Below are 26831 nucleotides of genomic sequence, written 5' to 3'. Positions count from 1 at the left end.
TTTCGCATCATTATACACCCGGCATGGCCCAACCGGTCATGCCAAACAACAAATTTATTATGATTTGTAAACTTCTAAGTTACAATCACATGTGCTTCAATTGCACTTATATAAGTGTAGTACAAACCAGAGGAAAAGGCAGGTAACTTTTCCACTACGCTTATTTTATCCAAATTATGTCTCGTTGTATAAAGATATTCAACATCTTTTTCATTTCTTGTTTCAATATGATATCCATTTAGACGGATATCCTTGAAACTTAGTAAATTCCTATGAGACTTGGGAGAATATAATGCATTCTCAATGTTTAAATTTGTTCCTCCACGTAATATTACATGAGCTCTTCCGGAGCCTTCAATTATTTTTGAACTTCCAGATATAGTACTAACATCGGTTTCTCGCTTTACTAAAGAAGAGAAATATTTTTTATCCTTGAGAATCGTATGAGTTGTTGCACTATCAGCGAGACACATATCTCCATTACTGAGGTTAATGTTAATACTCATTCTATCTAAAAATGAAAAACAAAGATAAGTATAAAAACAAAATTATATAAACATTCCTTAAAAAAAAAAAAATTATATAAACATAGTATTTATCATGACTAACAATGGAGGTTGAAAACACACTTATTCCGACACTTTGTTCTTGTGCACTAATGTGCAAACAGCCAAAGAGTTATCGCTAGAAGAGTTTAGGACACAATCTAACAAATGCAAGTTTAAACCTAGCTAACAAATAATGAACAAAAGCCTGTTGTTATGTTCATGAGAGGACATTAAGTTCTGTTATTCCGAACATTGAGTTATTGTCTGGTCTTTGTAGCCAACACCACCTAGTGCATTCAACATAAACAAACAAAAAAAATCCTTTTCTAGGACTTCACGATGCAGTGATTTAGCACAAAACATGAATTCTCATAACTGTGTTTGTAACTACATTTTCATGTGGGGGAAATTAATCATTTGTCAATGTTATAAGACAGAAAATAAATCTAGTAGCTGAGATAATGAATCAACTATTAGGGGTTGGCAATCAATAGACAAATTCCAGCAGGCAAAAAAACGTTTTCATGTATAAACTTGACATACCCAGAAAAGAAAATTGAATTATTGCATACATTGTAACTTGTAAGTGCAGCACAACCAAATAAGATGCACAAATTTCAGATTTAAGCAGTCTGTTAACAGCTAATCTGAACATATGGAAGATATTAGGTCTAAAAATCTTTTATCTAAAATTTATCTACTACTATAGTTTGTTATAGAAAATTTATCTACTACTATAGCTTGTAACTTGATAGTTTTAATATGGCTGAAATTAAAACCAACGAGGGAGATGAACACTTCTTCGGATCATTGAAGAACTAGGTTAAATAAATTAGAAATGGGAAATTTAACATATTACAAATACAAATTTTAAAGCAAAAGGGTTTTTTTTGTGATAAAAAAACAGGTAAGATATCTTTCTTAAGATTCTGTCAATGGCAGTATATACATCTATTTCAAACAGTAACTTTAACAGAAGACTGCAAGAAGTCATCAAGAAGAGTCCATAATTGGTGTTAAACAACTTGATTTCACATTTTTGTGTGCAAAAATTTGAAAGAAAGGAAACAAAATTAAAGCGATGCGACATTTTTGTAAATAAAACTACTTCACAACAATAAGGTTCAGTTTGATTACTACGACTGTTTGATTATATAAAAAAAACTGGTGACAAAACTGAAGTATACAAAACACATAAAAGCATACGATAACGTGTTAAGAAAAACAAGAATTAGTGTTACCTCAGATTGATAGAGCTTCGTGCTGATAACGTGTTATAAAATAAACTAAAAGAACAAGATCAAAGAAGAGGAGGAAGAAGATGAAAGCACTTTGTACTGCTTTTCTCAAGTGTGTCTTTACAATACAATATGAACCCTATTTATAGTACACAAGATGAGTAAGTGAGTGATCAAGGCAATTAAGGTCCGCTAACTATTCACTTACTAATGGGAGTTATAGGAAGGTGAAGAAGGATGGACATGGGGGTTATAGGATGGTGAAGAAGGATGGACATCTAATAAGTCATTATTTCATAACATTACTATTTTTCTTTCATCAATACACTTATCAATAATATTACGATTTATTTTTGCTTTTCACTAATACATTTACATTCTATATGACCTGTGCGGCAGCACGGGGTGAAAAGTCTAGTTTTTACTAAGCCCAGGTACAAATATAAAAAACACTTAAAAAACACTTAAGGAATCTGATTAAGGGTGCGTTTGTTTCAGCTTTAAAAAAAATAGATTTTGAGGTAAAAGAATCTAGAGATTTTTTTTGTAGAGATTTTTAAAAAAAATCTATTCTATTTGTGTTTGTTTACTATCCTAAAAATCATTTTTTGAAGATTTGAAACCCTTACACTTGAGCTCCTTGTATTTAGAAAAAAATAGATTTTGGAAAAGCTACTTGGAATAGATTTTCATTTTGAGCCTAAAAATGATTTTTTTAACAAAATGGATTTTTTCAAAATCTAAAACAAACACTACAAAAACAAAAAAAAGTGATTTTTTAGTTAAAAAAATAGATTTTTTTTCAAAAAAATCCAAAACAAACGGACCCTAAATTATTATCATAAACAGTATAATAGTTATAAGACTAAAAGAAAACAAATAAATTAATTAAGAAATCAAATATCTAATATATATTTATTTAATTCTCTAATTTCAATAAAAGAGGGTTAATGATTACAAGTTCAACCAATCTATCTATATATCTTTGAATTTGAAGCTTGAGCTATTCTTATGCAAGAGTTGTGATGATGTGGCATACCTATATGAGCTTCAATTTCTCATTTTCTATTGAAACCTTGCTACCCAAATATCACCCTTATTCACTATTATTTATTTTCCACTAAATCAATTTAATGTAATCATATATGGGATTTTGATCAATGCTCTCAACTTTTATTATAAAACCCATTGCCATTCTTTTGACTTTTTTTTAGATAAGCCAGGAGAAAAGACAAGCATCAAGAGGAAGCAACGACATCCCAACTAGGTTGACATCCCGAAGAACCTCCATCCTATGCCGTCAATCTCAAAATTTTATTAAAAAAAGGGGGAAAAAAATATACAAGAGGGGGGACTAAACCAAAACCCTCGAAACAAGAAAGAAAGGAAAGAAAAACAATGGACTAAGCTTATAACATCCATTCCTGGTCATTGACCACTTCAGACTTGAAAACCACTGCAAGTAGCACCTCAGGCATAAGCTAGTAATGGTAAATACACTTATTCCATGCCTAATAATTTATCAATTGAATAGCTCCTTCTCTCTTGGCCTACTGTCAGATGGGAAGTTTATGATACGCTATATAAAAATAATAGATGCAAGCAAACTCTTCATGGGGCCACATCCAGATATTGCAACCAGTTTATAAATTTTAAGTTTTGAGGCCATAGCTTTAACCAACACTGAAATGTCTTCAACAACTCGAGTGAGGTCGCGTAAATTCTAGAAGAATATATTCATTGAGAAGGTTGAGAGGACTGCCCCGTGGAGCGGGTTTTGTAAGGTGCCTTGCCATCAAACTTATGTTTCTTTAACATTTGCTGCTGTTTTTTGGATAATACGGGCACGAAGGGATTCTCTGCTGCTCGCCTATCATACTCCTTAATTTTCTGCCAAAGATCTAGATCACGTTGGATACGAGAATTAGAATGTGTCATTCCCTCCTCTCGGACAATTACAGGCATATTTACATCCTCCATCTCCGCATCATTTGCATCTACAAGTTGTTCAGTTGTTGAAAATTCCCTGTCCGTAGAATCTGCACCTTCAGTGGCAGCGTGAGTGGCTTGTGTGTCATTCGCTGCAAGATTGTCACCTAGATCATCCACCGGCACCTCCTCCACCGCAACATGCTCCTCGTGCAAAGAGGAACCAGTAGCAACCGGAGATTTAGTAACAGCACCAACCGGTGCAGTGCTGTTCCTTGCAGTAAATAAATCAGGATCCTGTCATTCAACTGTCACAAACGTCAATATAGGCTCCACTGAAGGCAATCTATGTGGTACCTAGTTTGTAACGTTTTGCAAAGCAAAACTGAACGAATTTTCAGCTAAACATTGATTCACCAACTGCTGCACCGGAGGGGGGGCTTCAAAGGCTTTGGAAGAACCAGTGCCCGAGGAGTTGTCCTTCAACGGCATCCAAGCAGATGTATTCGTCTGAACTTGCTCTTTCCCTTTGCGAACAATATCTTTCTCCTTGTCTTTATTGCTAGAATCATCCTTTCTAGGGTACAACCAACGACACTTAGAGACATCATGACCAATGCTTAAACAATGTTTGCAAAAATCGGGCAGTCCCTCATACTCTATAGACAATGGAAACGCAAAGCCTTCACGTTCCACCATAATTTCATAAAACAAATCTTTCGAGAGATCCAGGTCAACAAGAATGCGGGCATAATGGCCATAAAGTCTGTTACGAGTCACATTGTCGATGAGTAACGGAGTACCAACCGCCCCGGTGATCTCATACAAAGTCCTCTCCATCCAATATTCTTGCGGTAATTCCCATAATCGAACCCAAACCTGAGTGTGAGTTTGTCGGTGTGTATGCATGTTAAAGTCTTTTTTCCATTCAAATAAGCGTAGAAGTCCTGGCTTCAACCTAACAGTGCCGGCTGCCCAAACGGTTTTCATATCATCCTGTGAATTAAAGAAAAATTCATAAAACCCACGGCCAAGGGATGTTAGGTGCCATGGCCCTTTCACTTTCCACACTTTCTGTAATCTGTCAGCGAGATCCTTAGAGGACAGAGGCTTATCTCCTTTATTGAAAACTAACCTACCTCTGAGGTTGGTTTTTACAAAAATCCAGTCCACGAGCATAGACATCGTCAGTAATTTTCACTGACAGCATATCACCACGAATTGAGGGTACCGGGAGAGGTTCCGAGAGAGCTGATTTACCCTAAAGGGCCTGAGCAAAAGAAGGTTTCGGTGCAGCTGCTATCTTCGGAGCAGTAGGAGCGGCGGTGAGCATCACAGGTGGAGGCACGGGAGTTGCAGAAATCCCAAGTTTGATGGGCAAAGGTGCAAGCTCCTGCTGCCAATCAAACATGGCTGGGGCAGGAGAACCACACCGGAGCAAGGGCACAGGCAAAACGGAATCAAAGAGCAAAAACGGCAGAAACCCTAGGTTTGAAAATTCATCAATAAATAAATAAATATATGTATTTTCTAAGACGGCTATGCATGTTACTCAAGAAGAAAAGAAAAAAAAACGTCACTTCAAAGGCACACGTTATACAATTTTTCTTTTTAAACATCTAGAAAATTTTACCAAGAATAAAAGTTACACATTAATTAACTATATATTTTTTTGAAATATTAATTAACTATATTATGTTAAGTCCAACTTTAACTCATTAACCTTTAAACTACTATTTTTTTTTACTATTCCATAACTCATAAGTTATAATTTGTATTGATTACAACTCTCCAATCCATCATCTTTGTGTGTATAAATGTGTGTTTTGTACATTATGTTTCTGGCATAAGTTTTGATTTTGGGTCATCACCATTTTCTCCACAAAAAAAATTAGATGATACTTATAAATTTTATATGGTGAATTTTGTTTTCATCCGTGCTCTTTGCATATGTCTTGACAATTTGTTGATTTTTATAGCATGTTAAAGACTCAAGTTACTTTATTATTATATATAGTGGTAAAATATTTAAGCACTCATTTTTTATTGATATAATATTTCATAATCTTAATTTATTTCATTGATTAACGTGAATATTACTATTTTTCATGTTAATGAGGAAAAGAGGATAAAAGAGACTTCTATATTTGCTTTCATTGCATCCTTGGTGCTCACAAAGTATATGAAATGGCAACTCATGTAAGTGTGTATCTTTAACCCCTTTTTATATATATTTATTTTCTTTTTGTTAAAAAAAACTATATTTATTTTCACACTTATAATTTCCATATCTTTTATCAAGTTTATATACATTTGAAAAATATGAAACACTAAACTGTTAAAGTTGGTGTAATCATAATTTTGTCATGATGTAATAATATTATGTAGAGTATTGTATAGAATGACAAAATGATTTTAGTAAAAAAATGTTACAAACGAGAAAATAAAATGATCACTAAAATTATATTTCTGGAAATGGTAAAAACAGTTGATTAAAGGTTAATGAAAGGTTTTTTTTTTTTGGGTGGTGGTCGGGGTTTGAACCAAAAACCTTGCATATATTATGTGTTGTCTCTACCAACTGAGCTAAGCTCACAAGGACTTTTGTTTTGACAGAAGGTTAATGAAAGGTTGTAAATTACAAATTAAAATAAATTACATTAATAAATTCATTAGTTACATTTTTTTATTACCTACTACTTTTCTATTATTTTTTTTAAAATAACTTTGTCACACCTATCTTAAATATTATTTTTCTCTATTCCTTGACTCTTATTCCATAACCATGATCAGTTACTCACTCATGTTGTATTATGTGATTTTTGAGAAAGAGTGTTAAATGTTTGTAGTATATGTTAGGTTTTGTTCGTCAATACTTTCTCATGTATTTTAGCCCTTTTTTAATTGATATATTGTGTATAAGTTTACTTTTCTAACTTTCTTTATTTTTTTTATATCTATATAGGTGGTTGAATGCAAAATAAGGTCTCATTCACACTTATTATTGTCCTGGCTGATGTAGAGATTGTGCTTAAACATATTTCATATGTATTTTATTTTCTATATTCACTTGACGAGGATATAAGTTTAAAAATATATTTATAGTGGTATTATTAATCAAAGAATAATTCAAAAGATCTACCAAATTTGTTTTTTTTTTCAATAAATTAAAAAAATTAATTTGATTACAAAGACAAGAATTTCTTATCGCAAGCATTTATAAATTCAACTTTTGTTTCGCAATATAAACGTAAATCAATATTACTAAAAACAAAAAATAAAACGAAACAATATGTTAATTTGATTCTTTGCTTTTTATTGAAATGTTACTAAAAAGCATTCATTTAAGTTAGTGTCTTGGGTTGAAAAAGTCTCACTCTCTTTTATACTATCTAATTTTAAGTTAGAATTGGGCAACTCTTAGAAAAACTTTCCACTCTTATTCTATCTAATAATCACTAATATTAATCTAATTTAGCATAAGTTAGAAAAAAATATCACCCTTTATTATTCCATAATGTCTATATATGATTAAATAAACCTGGGAACATAAACATTAATTGGAAAAAATAGACAAACAAAAATATGAATTGAGCAATGTGACAAGAAGGTAAATCAAACCGTTGTCTAAAATAATTTGGACCAATAAAAGTTAGAATAAAATTTCAGAAATAGAGGTTTGATAGGAAAGTTTAAAATAAGTTAATTTATCACCATAAGGATAATTTTTTCAATGAATATAGGACACTTTAACAAAGAAATAGGAACGTAAAAATAAATAGTTAGGTCATGTTGCGTAATTTCAAAGAACATGGTCAGAAGATGAAAAAGACATATCCTAACTTGAATTTATTGCAACCTTTCTTATGAATAATATTCACATCAAGCATGAATGACTCTAACTCTAATAGAAAAGAATGTGAGATTCCAAGATAAAAAAAAAAGTAACATATTATTACACCACTACGATATCATAAATGAATTTTCTTATATGATTGCATTAAGATAAACTATGATACATGTCTTTAAACTTACTAAATATTATAGGATCCAGCAAAAACTATATTATTTATCCATATAATATTTACACGAATCTACGATATAAATCAATATAAAATCTTCATGTTTTAAACAATACTCCTATTTAAGTATGAATTAATATTAAAAAAAAATCATATGACTAATATTATAAATATATGATTATACCTATCACAACTTTTATTTTCTTAAGTACAAGCTATAATCCAACCCGTGCAACGCACGGGTTCTATACCTAGTATATAAGTAAAATTACAATTGTAGGTAATCAAAATCAAGTAATAAAATTTTAATAGCAACAAAACTTCTTATCAAAGGTGTGTTCGGTGTGTGTTAATATTACACCTATGATTAGTGGCGTTGCCAGAACCCTGTGAGCAAGGGGTTCAAGCTATTAATTTTTAATTAATATTTATAATAATATGTATAAAAGTAATATTTCCTCAGTACCAAATAATAAGTCGCAAATTATCTTAAATTACAAGTCATTTTACTGTATCAATGAATTATTATTATTGTATCAGTGAATTATTATTAATGTTAGTTTTCATATTATACTCTTGATTATTAACCTCTCTCTTCTTTCAATTATTTAATGGGTTATCTAAGCGGTGCCCCCGGTGTCCTCGTGAGCATAGCTCAGTTGATATGGACAATGCATAAAATATGCAAGGTCCGGGGTTCGAACACCGGCCGCCACAAAAAAAAACGGTGTCCCCGACGTACTAATTAAGGATAGTAAAAAAAGAAGTTATTACTAAAAAAAGATTTATTTTTTTACTTCTATAAATTGATTACACAATTTTCAACGCAATAACTATTATATAATTTCTTTTTTTAGTGTCCTTAACTAATGTCTGGGGACACCAGTTAGCATTTTACTGATTTAATTTATCTTTTCCATACCCCCACTTTTGTTTCTTCAATTCAATGAGATGGAGGATAATTTAGGTAATGGAGTTCAACTATTAAATGAAATTAATATTAGTAAATGTAAACAAATTACTATATTTATAAGGTCTGTTCTGGACCGACCAAAAGGATCTTTGGCCCATTTGCTTAGGCCCAATACAAACCAAAGCCCAGACTCTACGTTTGGCAATATTACTAGTTGATAGACGTTTGGCAAGTGCACCAAATACTATCGAAGTAGTAAAAATATCGATCCCACGAGGACTGTTTTTAACTTCAATAATTCAATTGCGTTATAAAAATAGGATGTATAAAAGTTATTTTTAGTTTGCCACTAGGCAGAAGATTTGGTTTGATTTTAATTAAATCAAGTAACAGAAAATAAAGATTTGATTAAGAAAATATGGAGAGATGAGATCTGATCCTTCGAATCCTCTAAGTTCCCCTAATTGGTCTACTGCACCTATTTGTTATGAATCCTCTTCTAATTTACGATGATTAACAAAATAGCCCTAATCAATCCCTTGAGTTAGGACCCTCTTCTTAAACTACAGCCCCTAATTCCTTAGGTGGTCTAATAATTCTTGAAGGTTTTACCGAGCGTTAACCTATTATCACTAACAAACGATTATCTATTCCTAGACTAACCCTGTTTATTAGAACAATTCAATTAGGTCTAAGTTGAAAGCCATAGTCAGTGGTCATTCGTTCTCACAAAATCAAGTTATATGTGATCAAGATATAAAAGCATTAAGAACAATTGAATTGAATAAACTAGAATTGAATTCATAAACAAAATAGAGTTTCACAGCAACATGTGTCAATTAGGGTTACAAAGATTCATCTCGGATCTAATCTCTAAGAGATTTAGCTACTCATAATCGAGTTTACAAATAGCATAATCAATGAAATAATTAAAACATACATGAATTGGTAAAAGGTTGAAGAAATCGTCCTTCTAGTCGTCTCCGATGTCTCAAAATCGCACTTTGCTCTCCAAAATCGTAACCCTTGTTCTCACCAAAGAGTGCAGTATTTATAGAAGTCATGGGCCTGACCCATCGAAATCACGCCGCGCCATGTATATAGGCATGCCGCGATTTCCCTCAAACAGGGAGGATGTAATTTTGCTTAAAAAATCGCAGCACGGCTCGAAATTGGCGTGGCGCGATTTCCTTCGAACAGACTTCAATTTTTAAGCTTTTTGCACTCCAGAACAGTATAAATTGCATGAGAACTCTATCAAAATGTCACAATAAGTCCTAAAAATTACGTAATGACAGCATGTCATCACAACCCCAAACTTAAACCATTCCTTGTCCTCAAGGAATTTGCTTGCAACAGTGACAAACGACAGTAAAATAACAGTTACCTGACAAAACGATAGGACCCAAAAGTTCATTCTCCTTCTAGCTAAAGATGAGCTAGTTTGACTTGTTCGCATCCACCAATTCACAACTCCTCGCATCAAATTGAAACAGGGTTCTACCAGTCGACATGCAGGTCTACATATTACCATACGCTTGAAAAGTTTCTAAACATCAATCAAAGTCAATATCATTACACACTTTTGAGGTCTTTAGGGTTATAACGGGGCTTAGGTGAAAGGTGGGATATATTTGGATAAGTAGGCTACACAAAATTTGAGTTAGGCATTCCTACGAAAGTTAAAGCACAAAATTCAATCCTTCAATCATTCACCTTGTGGAAATACAATCAATGCAAAGGTACTAGAGAATATTTTTAACATTTAGGGACAATCGAGTTTGAAGTTACTCGGATTTTCAATGTTTTGTCCCTTTTTCAGTATTCAATTTCATTCATTTTTTTTGATACACCATTTTTTGTGTGTATTTTTCATGATAAAGTTCATTCTTTGTTCTCTTATTCTCTAGTACCCCCACCCCAAACTTAGTTGGTTGCAAATTCCAATAGCAACCCCAAACTTAATCTTTAGCAACATTCTACAATGCCTTAACTCAGAAAATACATTAAGGGACAAGTCCTAAAAGTCTCTAGGCTTGTAATGTAGTTTGTCACCGAACAAAAAGTTCTAATCCTACCGGCTCACAATTTGTTAAGAAAGGATAAATTCAACAAATTAAAATAGGGTAGGCTTCAAAAAGGCTCACATGACCAAGCACTTTTGCCTCAGTGTGTAATTAACAAAGACCAATCAATAATAGAGAAACAATGCAAGTTCTAGAAATGTAGTTGCATGGAAAACTAATATAAATATAAGTAAATTGAAAAACAAAATTTGGCAATGAACCTTATGGCTGAGATTTCTGGGAGTATATGACTACCTAGCAACGCCGTACACTTCGCCTTTGAATCAAGTCACCCCTCCTTTAGAACTTTTGGAATACCGTTTCATCAAACAATTGTTACTAAACTGTAAAGAGTCAACTAACAAACAAATTTGTCAATAATAAACAAGTGCAGATTCATCACAATACGGGGAATAACAAGTTCAACGGACTTTGACAATACAAGAATATAAAATCAATACGAAACAGAAACAAAGTACTAAAAATAAAAGTACAACGAAAACACTAAAACAAGCAAAGCTGAACCCTCAGTGGTCCAGTCCCATGTCCACATCACCACCAGTCTCAGGTAACCCATCAAAGAAGGCTGGCGGGATTTGTCAAATCTCTCAAAAGAGCCAGTGATCGGCCTCCTATGCATTTGTGCCTCTGCAGCAAACTCAGTGGAAAACCTTCTCCTCTCTCCATTTGATGTGGATGCTGCTGTGGGGGTGATTCAGGTGGACCACCTCTCTTCCTCATAAACTTCTCATACTTCTCATAAACTTCTCATACTTGTCGGTGATAGGCTGAACAGTAGGAGTATGCAAATCACCCTCAAACTCTTGCAATAATCGAACCATTCTCTTGCGTCATCAGAAATAAACCGGTTAACATTTGATGGTGGGACAACGTTTCTTTTGCATTTGTTTTGGCCAGATGAAGGTTGGGTGGTAGTTGTCTTAGGCTTGGTTTGTTGTCTAGTTTTCGGTTTTAAAACATTTTATGGTTTGGGTGCCATTTGTGTGAAAGTTTGAGAGTGTGTGAAAAAGGGTAGGTTGTTTTGGTTAATTGAAATGGATGAAGATGAGGAATGTTGGATGAATTGGTGTTGGGATATGCTAAGGAGATGAAAAATTGATGAAAAAGGGTTGATTTTCGTGGGTTAGGGTTCCTAGAGAAAATTGGGCAGAGTAACTAGGAAAATGGAAAGAGGTTTATGCTGAAACTGCTGGTTCTTTAATAGGCTCTTGCAAAATCGCGTTACGATTGGGAAATCGTGGTGCAATGGCAGTTTGTAACGGTTACCTTTTTCAAATTATCACAAGGATCGTATCACGATTGTCACCACCGTGACGCAATTTGGCTGAGGCAGAAAGGGGTGCAAAATTTTTTGGAAATCGTACCACGATCCCCCAATCGTAATACAATTTAAGCGGTCAAGTCCAGGCAGTTTTACTTCAAAATCGTATTATGATTTGACAATCGTAACGCGACTTTGAAGACATAATAAAACATTTTAAAGTTTGCAATTTTTTCCTGGACTTCCACTTTTAAAAAAACAAGAGTTTTTGTAGAGGAGATTGTGACACAACATCAGTATTGTATCACAATCTTCTTGGCAGGGCTTGCACACTAAAACTTTGAAAGAAAAATTCCTGCCTGTTTTGTGTTTCGTTGTTGAAAATATTTTTTTTTTATATTGAAAACAATAAAAATAAATACTACCTGAAATTAAATCTAGTGGGTTGCCTCCCACCAAGCGCTTTCTTTTACGTCATTGAGCTTGACGCTTCAACCACTGTTAGGGTGGCAAATATGTCAGAAAGAACACATCACCCTTCTTCTTCCTCTTGTTAGGCAGGAAATCCATGAACTTGGCATAAAGAAGTAGATGCTCCCATGTGCTCACAGTTAAACCTTTGGAAGTTAAGCTCTCCCACCTTAGAGAAGGACATGCATCCATTTGCACACGAGTGATTTCCTTAACCCCTGTTTGTTCAGACTTCGGGAAAATGTCAGCACTCCTCACTTTTGGATTTTCTTCCACCACAACCTTGTGACACTCAATCTCCATCTGAACCAGCTTCCTCTGAGACTTATGTGCTTTCTCAACAAGATCACCACACTGAACATCATACTTTTCAAATAAAACTTGATTTGACACCAAGAAATCATCTAAAATATTCTGAAGTTGAGTATTGTAATCGATGTTGATCACCTCTTTCTTCCCTTCACTATCACTACCTGGTTGATTCGCCTTATAATGACCACAACTCGAGATTTTGTTGTCCAAAATTTTGATCTTAAAAGATAGCATATATTTTTCATACTGCAACTTAGCAATCTCTTCTGTGTCATAGAGGAGTACCCTGTCTATCATAGCTGCAAAACTTGGATAAACATTTCAGTAGCACAGTACAATGAGAAGAAAACAAAGAGCATAATTTTTTTTCTTTTTAATATATATATACAAAAATATAAAAGACAGAAATTCTAAATTATAACGTAATTGCCTTGTTGAAATAAATCAACAGTCCCCGGCAGCGGCGCCAAAAACTTGATAGACGTTTGGCAAGTGCACCAAATACTATCGAAGTAGTAAAAATATCGATCCCACGAGGACTGTTTTTAACTTCAATAATTCAATTGCGTTATAAAAATAGGATGTATAAAAGTTATTTTTAGTTTGCCACTAGGCAGAAGATTTGGTTTGATTTTAATTAAATGAAGTAACAGAAAATAAAGATTTGATTAAGAAAATATGGAGAGAGATGAGATCAGATCCTTCGAATCCTCTAAGTTCCCCTAATTGGTCTACTGCACCTATTTGTTATGAATCCTCTTCTAATTTACGATGATTAACAAAATAGCCCTAATCAATCCCTTGAGTTAGGACCCTCTTCTTAAACTACAGCCCCTAATTCCTTAGGTGGTCTAATAATTCTTGAAGGTTTTACCGAACGTTAACCTATTATCACTAACAAACGATTATCTATTCCTAGATTAACCCTGTTTATTAGAACAATTCAATTAGGTCTAAGTCGAAAGCCATGGTCAGTGGTCATTCGTTCTCACAAAATCAAGTTATATGTGATCAAGATATAAAAAGCATTAAGAACAATTGAATTGAATAAACTAGAATTGAATTCATAAACAAAATAGAGTTTCACAGCAACATGTGTCAATTAGGGTTACAAAGATTCATCTCGGATCTAATCTCTAAGAGATTTAGCTACTCATAATCGAGTTTACAAATAGCATAATCAATGAAATAATTAAAACATACATGAATTGGTAAAAGGTTGAAGAAATCGCCCTTCTAGCCGTCTCCGATGTCTCAAAATCGCACTTTGCTCTCCAAAATCGTAACCCTTGTTCTCACCAAAGAGTGCAGTATTTATAGAAGTCATGGGCCTGACCCATCAAAATCGCGCCACGCCATGTATATAGGCGTGCCGCGATTTCCCTCAAGCAGGGAGGATGTAATTTTGCTTCAAAAATCGCAGCACGGCTCGAAATTGGCGTGGCGCGATTTCCTTCGAACAGACTTCAATTTTTAAGCTTTTTGCACTCCAGAACAGTATAAATTGCATGAGAACTCTATCAAAATGTCACAATAAGTCCTAAAAATTACGTAATGACAGCATGTCATCACTAGTGACACACCCCCTCTCCGCGAGCGGGGGTGCAAGGAGCGAGCGAGACCGGTTCAAACAAACCACAACGTCTCTTTGCACGTTCCCGCAATAAACTCTCTGGCGGTTACACTTCCCACGATTTCGTAACCGCCAGAGCCAGGTGTGCCATTACAACGGCTCTGCAGCCCTCCACCTCTATAAATAGGGGACTGTCATACCCCAATTTTTGACCTAAGACCCCTTTTTTTTTCTTTTTCTTTTGGCCCGGAATATTATTTTGCCTTTTTACGAAAAATTTTGGCAGAGGTATTTTAATCCAGAGTTCTCTGATCCTAAATTTATCATTAATGTTTTTCTACTGTTTTTTCTTTAAAATACCTCGTTTTTTTTTCATTCAAGGACAAATTTCAAAATCACAAAAATAGATAATTTGTTTAATTTTATTTTTTTATCGTTATTAATTTCCCCCAAAAAAAGAGGAAAATAAAAGAAACATAAAATGAGATTTGCTTTATCAAGATCTAGAGCATACACCAGAACATTCTCTAGAACATTCTCCAGAACATTCTAGTCATACTACAAATGAAATAAAGTGACATCATCAAAGTGAAATCATCAAGTGACATCACTATGATGACATCACATGACAACTTGCTCCCAATAGCTCAAAAACTTAATCTCTAAACTTCCATTTTAGCTTGATCCCCAAGTGTCTTAACATCTATAAATAAAGAGAGTTTTGGAGAGAAAAAGGAGGAAAAGAAGCTTTGAGATAGAGAACAAAAAATAGCAACACACCACTACACATTTTTTTAGTCTTAGCATGTTTCTTTTCTTCACCATCAACAACAAAACCACCACTCAAACCACCATTAAAACAAAAAATTACCACATAAACCACCACATAAAACCACAAAAAAAAATCACACAATCGTCACTACAAATCAACACAAAACCACCATAAATCAACACAAAAAAAACACCATCACTACCAAAAACAAAACAACCCTCATCTTTTTGTCTTTCTCTTATTCTCCCTATAAAAGGTATATCATCTTCCTTTTTTTCTTTCCTCTTTTCTTCTCCTTTTATCTTTTTTTCATTTTATTTTACACTAAATACACACATCTTAATCCAGAGTGCTCTGGTCCTAATTAACTGTTAATATTATATATTTTTTTTAATTTAATTATTCTCCAGAACAATCTGGTCCTTGTTAATTAAATTAATCCAGAGTGCTCTGGTCCTAATTAACTGAATAATATTATATTTTTTGTTCATATTATATTATTCTCCAGAACAATCTGATCCTTGTTAATTAAATTAATCCAGAGTGCTCTGGTCCTAAATTAACTGTTAATATTATATTTTTGTTTAATTTAATTATTCTCCAGAACGATCTGGTCCTTGTTAATTAAATTAATCTAGAGTGCTCTGGTCCTAAATCAACTGTTAATATTTCTGCTTATATAATCTTTCTCCAGAGTATTCTGGTCCGTGTTAAAATAATTTCATATTTCAGCTTAATATTATTTTTCTCATTCTGCTTATATAACTTTCATTTAATATTCAAAAAACAACAAAAACATGCAAATATATCAAAAATCACAAAAAATATTTTCATAAACAAACCTTGATCTAAAATCAAGTGATCGTTCTTTTTACTTTCTTTCTTAATCAAACATCAATCAATTTAACTTCATTTCGAGTCTATTTTCTTTCAATATCAAAAATACAAACAAATTCCAATTTGCCACTTGGCTTTTTATTTCAAACCTTTTTCAAAACTCATAAAAAACTCAAAACCCATCAAACGTCAGTTTCTACCCCGAACTACGAGGTTTTGATCCTTCACGGGTACGTAGGCAAAGGACATGCGTCCTTCCAAATCATTAAAACGTAGGTAATTTAGGTCTCTAATTTTCTTTTATCATTGCTAATTCCATTTTTTAAAGCAAGCAAGTTTATAGCACAAAAGTTAAATAAAATCAAGAGGTTCTCATAGAATACTACGAATATTTAGGGTGCTTAACACCTTCCCTAAATATAACCAACTCCCGAACCCTTAATCCCTAAAGAATGTGGTATTTGAACCTTTTTCCACTTTCTTTTGAAAAGAATTAAATGTTCAGTCGTGAAATCAAAAGCGGGTCGAACGCCAAATCAAATGGCCTTTGACCAGTCCGAAAAATGACGCGACAGAAATGGCGACTTCACTGGGGAATGAAAGTAAGAGGGTTGAGCCTAACTTAGCATTATTCAAACTTTGTACTATACACTTGCTAAAAAAAACATGTTTTAATAAAAGATGGAAATCCATGTATATTTGTTCTTCTTTCTTCTTTTCTTTTTAACGTGAGTGGTGAGATAAGCTCTATACCCGGGCTTGAGGGAAAATTAAGATAGGACGGTGGTATAATCATAGTGCTTTACCAAGAGTGAATTTTGGTTATAGCACATGTGATAACCCCACTCAACTCAGGGATCTTGGAAACATACTATGTTGGCATGAGTATTCGTGTTTGACATGTTATTTTCAAGTGACCGCTAAAAGTTGAGAACCTTTAGTTACCTTTAACCCATCTTGGCTTTTTAGGACGTAGTGCGGTGGCTAATCATGAGTAATCTTGGTTTAGTTGATACGCGATACTACACTCAGACGAGACTTTCTTACGAACATTGTTGGACCGGAAGTATTTCCGCAACCCGACGACATTCGGAAGCGGTTAAAAACTCTGAGAACTTGGTAGAACCCATGATACAGGTACAAATGAAACCATAGTCCTTACCAAATGGCGTTGTTATCCTTGACTCCAACATATGGACTTAAACGTCACCACGTTTTCGCTGTTTGTGTAGCATAATCATGCATACATGCGTAAAAACTTTTCTCATCAAAACATCGAATGATTTAGATAAATTTTTGTATACATCAGATATACTCCACCTTGTAAAGATGAACACCAAGAAATACAAACTTTAAAAATCTTAACTAAGCTTTTGGCTTTTGTTTAGAATTTCTTCCTTGGTTTCGTTCTTACCTTTTGAAAATAGAACTGATTGCAATATCTTTACGAATTTTCAAATAAAATCATGTTCATCTGCGATGTTTGCAATTCACCTTGACAAATCCTTCGATAACAAAAAAAATTGTACATTTTTTTTGCATATGCATTTCATACATCATGTGCATTCATTGGTTTCTAGTCTGTGTCTCATACTTTGTCTCTATCTACAAACGGTCAATCCATCAGTAAAGTGGTCCGATGTCTTTATCCCAGTTCGGCTCGCATATGCAAACACTCGTACAAACACAAAAAGATGGATCAGCTTGAGCAAGAGGTCCATGAGCTTCGGGTGGTACATGGAATATTTAGATGCAATTGGGTCTTTGCTGATGTTTATTTCTACTACTCATTTGTTCAAATAATATGTTTTGTTTGTTGCTTTATGTTTTTCAAAAAAAAAAATCCTCTCGTCCCACCCAAGACGAAAGCGAACTTTGTTTAGGGCCTTTTTGCTTTATGTATTTTCATCATTAATTAAAAAGTCGCTTCGATCCCGACTTTGCTTTTATTTTGTGCTTTTTTTCTAGAAAAATGGTAATACAAAAAAAACAAAAAAAAATTTCTCAAATATCTGCATAATCATAACTTATACTTGTCAAAATCAATATTCAAATCATGCATTAATAAACCCGTTGAATACAATAACCATGTACTATCTTCCAACTTTGAGTTCTCTGTGTCCGAATATGAAGAAGAGGAAAGTGAAGATACTCCCGAGGAGATCTCTCGCATATTGGGGCATCATAGCCGTCAAAGCTGCAAACAAAAATCAAGAAGATTTTCATTTACAAAGACTGGTGTGAGATGTTACCATTACTTTACATGAGTATCGTGCTTCAGTACACACTTCAACAGGGGCAATCCCCTTCCATCCCTCAGTATACAATATAAAGGCAATACTTCTCGTGGAAATCAAAGTCCCGTCAACGGGAGTTCCAATAAAGGTTAAACTGGATGGAATTTAAAAGTGTTACTGCCGCATGTCGTGGACGGTTATATCAAAACGATAAAGCAAGTATGCGACAAAGAAGGCTTGTCCCCGCGAATGTCAAGAAAATGTCTTTGTGCGCAAAAAATATATATTACCCGATTCCAGGGGCAAATGGATGTCAAATTACAATGAATGGTAAAGAGCTTGCATGTCCTGTGAACACTGATGCAGTCAAGAAATACTTTGTTAAAAAAATAAAAGCTCGATGAGTCATAAAAGAGACTTAGGAAAAAATGAGCGTCTCGATGGATTGAAAACCTGAAAGGGCGGTCCATGCAAAAGTTAGAGACATGAACAAAAAACGATTATCCTGATAGGTTGAAACCCGCAAGGGCGATCTATGCAAAAGTTAAGGATCATGACAAAGTAACTGCATCGGGTCAGACATGACTCACTTGGGGCATACCTGCTATCAAAAAAACCTCCAATTTGAAGCATGGGGCATACTGGCTATCAAAGAACCTCCGATATGAAGCATCTGAAAATCAATGATTCGGAACAGTGGAATTCAAAGTTGTCAGGGAGAATAGTGGTTACTGTGTTCAATGTACCTTTCCCTTTATAATTACCATTTTCCAAACTTTTTAAAATCTGTGGAGCAACGCCTTTGGCAGGTTACTATTCCATTACATCTAATCTGAGCTTGTGCCCATTTATTTGAAATTCTCATTTATCCTGCTCGCAAAATTTTCTTCCATTTTTGATGATTATACTTAAAGCAAAAAATATTTATCTTGAAACTTTTTTATGTTTTTCGGAATGCATAAACAACCGGTACATTTTTCTTTGAGCTTATGAGTGGATGGTTGATACATCAACGTTCGTCCCAATGACGGTTGAACCTCTGCAAGATAAATAGACCAGGGGCATCACATTTCGAGTGGGCAAAATGGAAGAATGCACTTTATGTTGGCTTGATTAATGGCGACTTCTACCTTAATGATTGATTCATGGGTTTTATCCCGAGAAATAGCGACTTCTTCCAGTAGTTTGTTTAAAGGGTTGTACCCCGACAGTGTTTGACTCATCCCCAAGAGATGTTATCCCCCGTTGAAGATTACTAAATGCTCGTAACATGATGTCGGGCCACTTTCTTTGGACTTGCCCGACCTTGTCTCAATGTCTTACCATTAAACTGTCATATGAGTCTCGTGCATATTCATACATTCATTCATTCATGCATACATAGCATGCATACAAATATCATTCATACATGGTTGTATTTCCTATGTCTTACTCCAATACATAACAAAGTCATCCCCAATGTGTCTGTTTCAGAGTTTGTCACCAGTCAAATTTGTTTCAAGTGGCAAGTCCCACCAAATATTCATCTTTACCAATGTCTATCCAGATTTCCCCAGTATTTGTTCAAACCTTATCTCAAGTGTCCTTTGTTAAATTCTTGCGTGTTTGTCTTTACCTAATTCACGGTAATAGACATGCGTTTCCTTCTTGCATTGTTTGTCTTCACCTAATTCACGGTGACAGACAGGTCTTTACCTAATTCACGGTGATATACATGCATTTTCTTTCTTGCATTGTTTGTCTTCACCTAATTCACGGTGACAGACAGGTCTTTACCTAATTCACGGTAATAGACATGTGTTTTCCTTCTTACATTATTTGTCTTCACCTAATTCAGGGTGACAGACAGGTCTTTACCTAATTCACGGTAATAGACATTGTTTTATCTTTTGCATTGCTGTCTTTAACTAATTCACGGTAATAGACATGATTTCATTTCTTGCATGTTTGTCTTTCCCTAATTCACGGTAATAGACATGTTTTTATCTCTTGCTTGTTGCTCTTTACCTAGTTCACGGTAATAGACATGTGTTTTATCTGTTGCTTGTTTGTCTTTACCTAATTCACGATAATGGACATGTGTTTCCTCTCTTGCTTTCTTTGTTTTCACCTAATTCACGGTGACAGACACGTCTTTACTAATTCAAAAGGAATAGACGGTTTTATTTCTTAATGTTTGTCTTCACCTAATTCACGGTGACAGACACGTCTTTACTATTTCAAAAGTAATAGCAACTTTCATTTCTTGTTATGTTCGTCTTTACCACAACAAAGGTAACAGACACATCTTTACTACTTCAAAAAGTAATAGACGAATTTTTCTTTATCATGTTCGCTATTATCACTTCAAAGGTAATTGGCATTCTTTCCTCCCCAGCAATCATTATCAGTTTTGTCCCTCAGTCGGCATATGTTTATCATTGTTGCATTCATAATTGCATCGCATACATGCATACCATTATATTCATGAGCCTTGCATTCATAACATCTTAGGTCAAAATTGGTGCACTTTTGTATTTAAGTCTCTTCGGCCCGTCAAAACAACGATTCCATCTTCAAATCTCCGGACGAAGAAAACTTAAATAGGGGCATCTGTCATACCCCAATTTTTGACCTAAGACCCCCCTTTTTTTTCTTTTTCTTTTGGCCCGGAATATTATTTTGCCTTTTTAGGAAAAATTTTGGCAGAGGTATTTTAATCGAGAGTTCTCTGATCCAAAATTTATCAATAATGTTTTTCTACTGTTTTTTCTTTAAAATACCTCGTTTTTTTTTCATTCAAGGACAAATTTCAAAATCACAAAAATAGATAATTTGTTTAATTTTATTTCTTTTATCGTTATTAATTTCCCCCAAAAAAGAGGAAAATAAAAGAAACATAAAATGAGATTTGCTTTATCAAGATCTAGAGCATACACCAGAACATTCTCTAGAACATTCTCCAGAACATTCTAGTCATACTACAAATGAAATAAAGTGACATCATCAAAGTGACATCATCAAGTGACATCACTATGATGACATCACATGACAACTTGCTCCCAATAGCTCAAAAACTTAATCTCTAAACTTCCGTTTTAGCTTGATCCCCAAGTGTCTTAACATCTATAAATAAAGAGAGTTTTGGAGAGAAAAAGGAGGAAAAGAAGCTTTGAGATAGAGAACAAAAAATAGCAACACACCACTACACATTTTTTTAGTCTTAGCATGTTTCTTTTCTTCACCATCAACAACAAAACCACCAATCAAACATCCATTAAAACAAAAAATTACCACATAAACCACCACATAAAACCACAAAAAAATCACTCAATCATCACTACAAATCAACACAAAACCACCATAAATCAACACAAAAAAAACACCATCACTACCAAAAACAAAACAACCCTCATCTTTTTGTCTTTCTCTTATTCTCCCTATAAAAGGTATATCATCTTCCTTTTTTTCTTTCCTCTTTTCTTCTCCTTTTATCTTTTTTTCATTTTATTTTTTACTAAATACACACATCTTAATCCAGAGTGCTCTGGTCCTAATTAACAGTTAATATTATATTTTTTGTTTAATTTAATTATTCTCCAGAACAATCTGGTCCTTGTTAATTAAATTAATCCAGAGTGCTCTGGTCCTAATTAACTGAATAATATTATATTTTTTGTTCATATTATATTATTCTCCAGAACAATCTGATCCTTGTTAATTAAATTAATCCAGAGTGCTCTGGTCCTAAATTAACTGTTAATATTATATTTTTGTTTAATTTAATTATTCTCCAGAACGATCTGGTCCTTGTTAATTAAATTAATCCAGAGTGCTCTGGTCCTAAATCAACTGTTAATATTTCTGCTTATATAATCTTTCTCCAGAGTATTCTGGTCCGTGTTAAAATAATTTCATATTTCAGCTTAATATTATTTTTCTCATTCTGCTTATATAACTCTCATTTAATATTCAAAAAACAACAAAAACATGCAAATATATCAAAAATCACAAAAAATATTTTCATAAACAAACCTTGATCTAAAATCAAGTGATCGTTCTTTTTACTTTCTTTCTTAATCAAACATCAATCAATTTAACTTCATTTCGAGTCTATTTCCTTTCAATATCAAAAATACAAACAAATTCCAATTTGCCACTTGGCTTTTTATTTCAAACCTTTTTCAAAACTCATAAAAAACACAAAACCCATCAAACGTCAATTTCTACCCCGAACTACGAGGTTTTGATCCTTCACGGGTACGTAGGCAAAGGACATGCGTCCTTCCAAATCAATAAAACGTAGGTAATTTAGGTCTCTAATTTTCTTTTATCATTGCTAATTCCATTTTTTAAAGCAAGCAAGTTTATAGCACAAAAGTTAAATAAAATCAAGAGGTTCTCGTAGAATACTACGAATATTTAGGGTGCTTAACACCTTCCCTAAATATAACCAACCCCCGAACCCTTAATCCCTAAAAAATGTGGTATTTGAACCTTTTTCCACTTTCTTTTGAAAAGAATTAAATGTTCAGTCGTGAAATCAAAAGCGGGTCGAACGCCAAATCAAATGGCCTTTGACCAGTCCGAAAAATGACGCGACAGGGACTCACCGCAGTCCTCAAGGTAGAATCTATTTCTCCCTCTAAACCCTCACTCTCTGATCTCTACTGACTTGAGCATCGGAGTGCCTGCAGGTACACACCCCCCATCCGCTCCAAGAAGCATTCTGACGTATTCCACCACCGTCTAAACCACCGCATTCAAAACACCGGCAGTCACCTTCTGATCAGGTACGATTAGTGGCGCCATCCGTGGGAGATATATAAGCTCTCCCCGTTTTTATACTCCTAGAAACCAAAGCTTTCCAAAAAACTACCATGGCTGCCAACGGTGCCAGCTCCCAGATACGAAGTGAGATACGCATCCCTCAACGGGTTGGTATGACATCCTCACCTTCACCTGTGGTCACGCCCAGAGAGGAACCAGCACAAATAGTTCCTCTCCAGCAAAGACATATGCAGGGTCCTCCACGACCTACAGAGACACCTGAAGATACCATGCCAACTGGTGCCCTCGTTAGCAATCTGCTCTACACGGTTCAACGACAAACGTCATTAATCGAGGAACAGAACCGACGCCTGATGGATCTGGAGCAAACACCCTAACTAGTCCGAACCAGACGGACTCCTTCCCTAGCACGTAGCAGAAGAGGAAGGAGCCCTTGCCAGTCACGTTCCAGATCCCCGCGACACTCAGTAAGCGTCAGGTCTCCGAGTTACACCAGGAGATCGACGAGAAGGAGGTCACCCATACGATCTCCACCCAGGCGATCTCCTCCCAGACGAACTCCCCCGAGGAGATCTCCTCCTCGTCCTCGACGGTCTCCTCCAAGGGGATCTCAACCAAGACGTAACAGGCGTTCTTGGTTGTAACGCCCGTCATAATTATTTAATTATTTTAATGAGTTTTAGCATATATTTATATGAATTATGTGATTTATGTGATTTTTTAGATTTATGTGAATTATATGATTTTTTGAGATGTTATGAGATATTATGACTTACTTTATTATTTAATAAAATAAGATTTGAAAATAAAATAAAATATTAAGTTGTGGGTTATTTTGTGAATTTAGAGAGTTTGTGGTAGAAAGAAGAAATATGATAAGTTAGATGAGGGGTTATAAATAGAAGGACTTAGGTAGAAAGACATAGTACGTACATTTTTGGTGAAAAAGGGAGAAAAAGTCAGAGAAGAGGAGAAGACCTGGAGGGTGCCGATTCATCTGTTATAAGGTAAGGGTGAGACTAACTTTCAATATTATTAATTCTATGATTCTGAAAAATAGATTTAGCATGATGTAGGTTGAGTTTTGTGAGAATTAATAACTAGGGTTTGTGAGCGATTTTGATGATTGAACCGTGAAAACTTGCTGAATTGATGTAAAACTTGTGTACAGACCTTAGATATTCCATAGGGTGTTAATTAGATGCTGTTTTAAAGCTAGAACCATGAGATTAGGTGAAAATTTGAGAAAATTGGAATTCTGCCTAAGCCTAACATTCATCGCTCGCTACCGCGAGCAGCAACACTCGCCTCGCGAGTGATGAACTTCATCGCTCGCCTCGCGAGCATAATCGCTCGCAACCGCGAGCAACCCAGTAGAAAAATCATGATTTCTGAAATTGATGTTTTGGGTCGAGTTTTATATGGCTTTGAGAGCCTTAACATGTATAAGAATGATTAAGCAAGTTTTGGGGTCAAGATTGGATCTAAGGAAGTTAAAAATGGGATTTTTGAGTGAAAAATGTCAAGTTCCCGAGAGCACCCAATTTTCTGCTCGCCTCGCGAGTATCTTACTTGCCGTTGGTGTAACCTTTTTCCTGAACTCGCCATAGCGAGTAGAGTAGCTCGCCTCGCGAGTTACTCAGTATCAGTCAACCTTGTTTAGGGTTTGAGATCTTTGTGGCGCGAAGTATTAAGAGTTGGTCTGTGGAATAGGAATGAAATTATTTAGAATATTATGAGCTGACCAGAGAGCATGAATTATGATGATTAAGATTTATTAGTAATGAAGTGTTGTTTTATACGCACTATATGTATTATTATGATGTTTACGTTGATGTGATTCATTCTTCAATTATGATATGATATATATGACTGTTATATGTTGTTGTTGTTCTGTTGTTGACCATTAATGTCGTTAAGTTGTGAGTGTCGGTCTAAGTTGCAAAGTTATAAGATGTTGTCCGAAATATTGGAATCATAAGAGATGTTCATGATGTTGTCCAAGTTGTAGTAAGTTGAGTCCATTGCATACTCATTAAAGTTGGGGGCTTCATGCCCTGGAGCCATTGCTCAACCACGTTGGGGGCTTCATGCCCTGGAGCTTATGCTCAATTATGTTGGGGGCTTGATGCCCTGGAGCCTTTTTATGCTCATATATGTTGGGGGCTTGATGCCCTGTATTGGTACCACATGCATTTGCATATTCAAGATGATTTAAGATGTTAAGAGTTGCATAGTCGAGTTAAGAGTTGCATAGTCGAGTTAAGAGTCGAGTCGATTATGAAGTTGTTATGATTTGATTATGAAGTCGGTTATGAGTTTGATTAAGAAGCTGTTTATGATTATTATAAGATGCTAATGATTTTGTTGTTGATGTTTATGATGTTCTAAGTTGTTAAATATATTTTGATGAATTATATGCTTAATATGTTATTTGTGAAATCTCACCCCTTCTGCTTGAAAATGTTGCTCTTCGTATGGGTAACTTGCAGGTAACCAAGATTAGAGGCGGTCGTGAGTGGACTCCTCACACGTGTGTCTTAGGTGCTCTGATACGTAACGGGATGGGAATTATGCTACTGTTTTCTGTTCCTTACGTATTGCTTTTGAATTTTCATGAAATAAATGTTGAACAAAGACTTTGTGAGATTTTTATGATGAGGCCTGCACGCCCAAGACTTTTATGATGTTGAACTAATTAAGTTGAATAATTTTGAAGGATAAATTGTTATCTATTCTATTTTGCGATTTTAAGAAGTGTAGCATTCCGTTTACGAATGAAAAATACTCTGATTTATTATGAAATTTTTATGTTGGGAAAACAGGGTGTTACATTGGTCATCCTCTAGCTCTGAGGACACTCGTGATGTCCGGAATGACCGTAACTCTTACGGCCCATTCACACGGCGCATCCGAGAAGCTCCTATCCCCCGCAGGCTAGAGAAGCCTCCACAGATGGACTCATACGACGGGACAACCGACCCAGACGAGCACATCGAGAATATTGAGGCAGTTCTCACTTACAGATCGGTGCAAGGCGCCGTAAAATGCAAGCTTTTCGTCACTACACTAAGGCGAGGAGCTGTCACCTGGTTCAAGAACTTAAGGAGAAACTCCATTGACTCATGGAGCGACCTCTGTTACGAGTTCACGACCCACTTCACTGCTTCAAGGATGCAACCAAAAACGGTGAGATCCCTTGAAGCCATTGTCCAAGGAAAGAGCAAGCCTCTCCGAGACTATATCGAGAGGTTCAACAAAGAAGCTGTTCAAGTACGAGGTGCCAACGAAACAATGAAGCAGTACCTCATCGCCAAAGGTCTGCGCGAGGGCACAGACGTGAAGAAAGCTGTCCGCTTAGATCGCCCAAGGACAGCTTTCCTAGTGATCACAAGATCTACATAGCTTATGAGGAGGAGCTGTATGCGGACAGCTTCAACAAATCCAGGAAGGAGGAGCCTGCTGCTGAATCCTCCAAAAAGCCTTTCCATGAGAAAAAGAAGGAAGGCAAAGCTGCTCATGTAGGCAAAAGAGCCAACGGTCACTTCACCGAGTACACTCCTTTGGCCATGTCAATGGAGAAAATTTTCGCCGAGATCGCTGTAGCCGATCTGACAGAAGCTGGCGTCAAGCCACCAAAGGCTCCATCTCAGGATGAAAAGGGGTCGACAAAACAAAGTACCGTCGATTCCACAAATGCCACGGACACACCATCGATGACTGCGTCCATCTGAAGGATGCTATCGAGCTCCTCATTCAAAGGGGCCGGCTCAAACAGTTCGTAAAGAACCCGAAGCCAGAAAGAAAGACCGCCAAGCTCATCGATGACGGCTCCGAACCTGGCAGAAAAGTTACCATGTC

The 26831-nt window shown here is 35.2% G+C and overlaps 1 pseudogene; it reads right to left on the bottom strand.

The window, feature by feature from the left end:
- Positions 1 to 3523: 3523 nt before the first annotated feature.
- On the bottom strand, positions 3524 to 5126 carry LOC146937771 (uncharacterized; annotated as a pseudogene).
- Between the last annotated feature and the right edge of the window lie 21705 nt (positions 5127 to 26831).

The sequence above is a fragment of the Medicago sativa genome, chromosome 3 (assembly GCF_051527215.1).
Source record: "Medicago sativa cultivar Bolivia chromosome 3, Bolivia_mono, whole genome shotgun sequence".
Classification (NCBI taxonomy): Eukaryota; Viridiplantae; Streptophyta; class Magnoliopsida; order Fabales; family Fabaceae; genus Medicago; species Medicago sativa.
The sequence above is the reverse complement of the archived record's forward strand: the minus strand, read 5'-3'. Positions and strand labels throughout refer to the sequence as shown.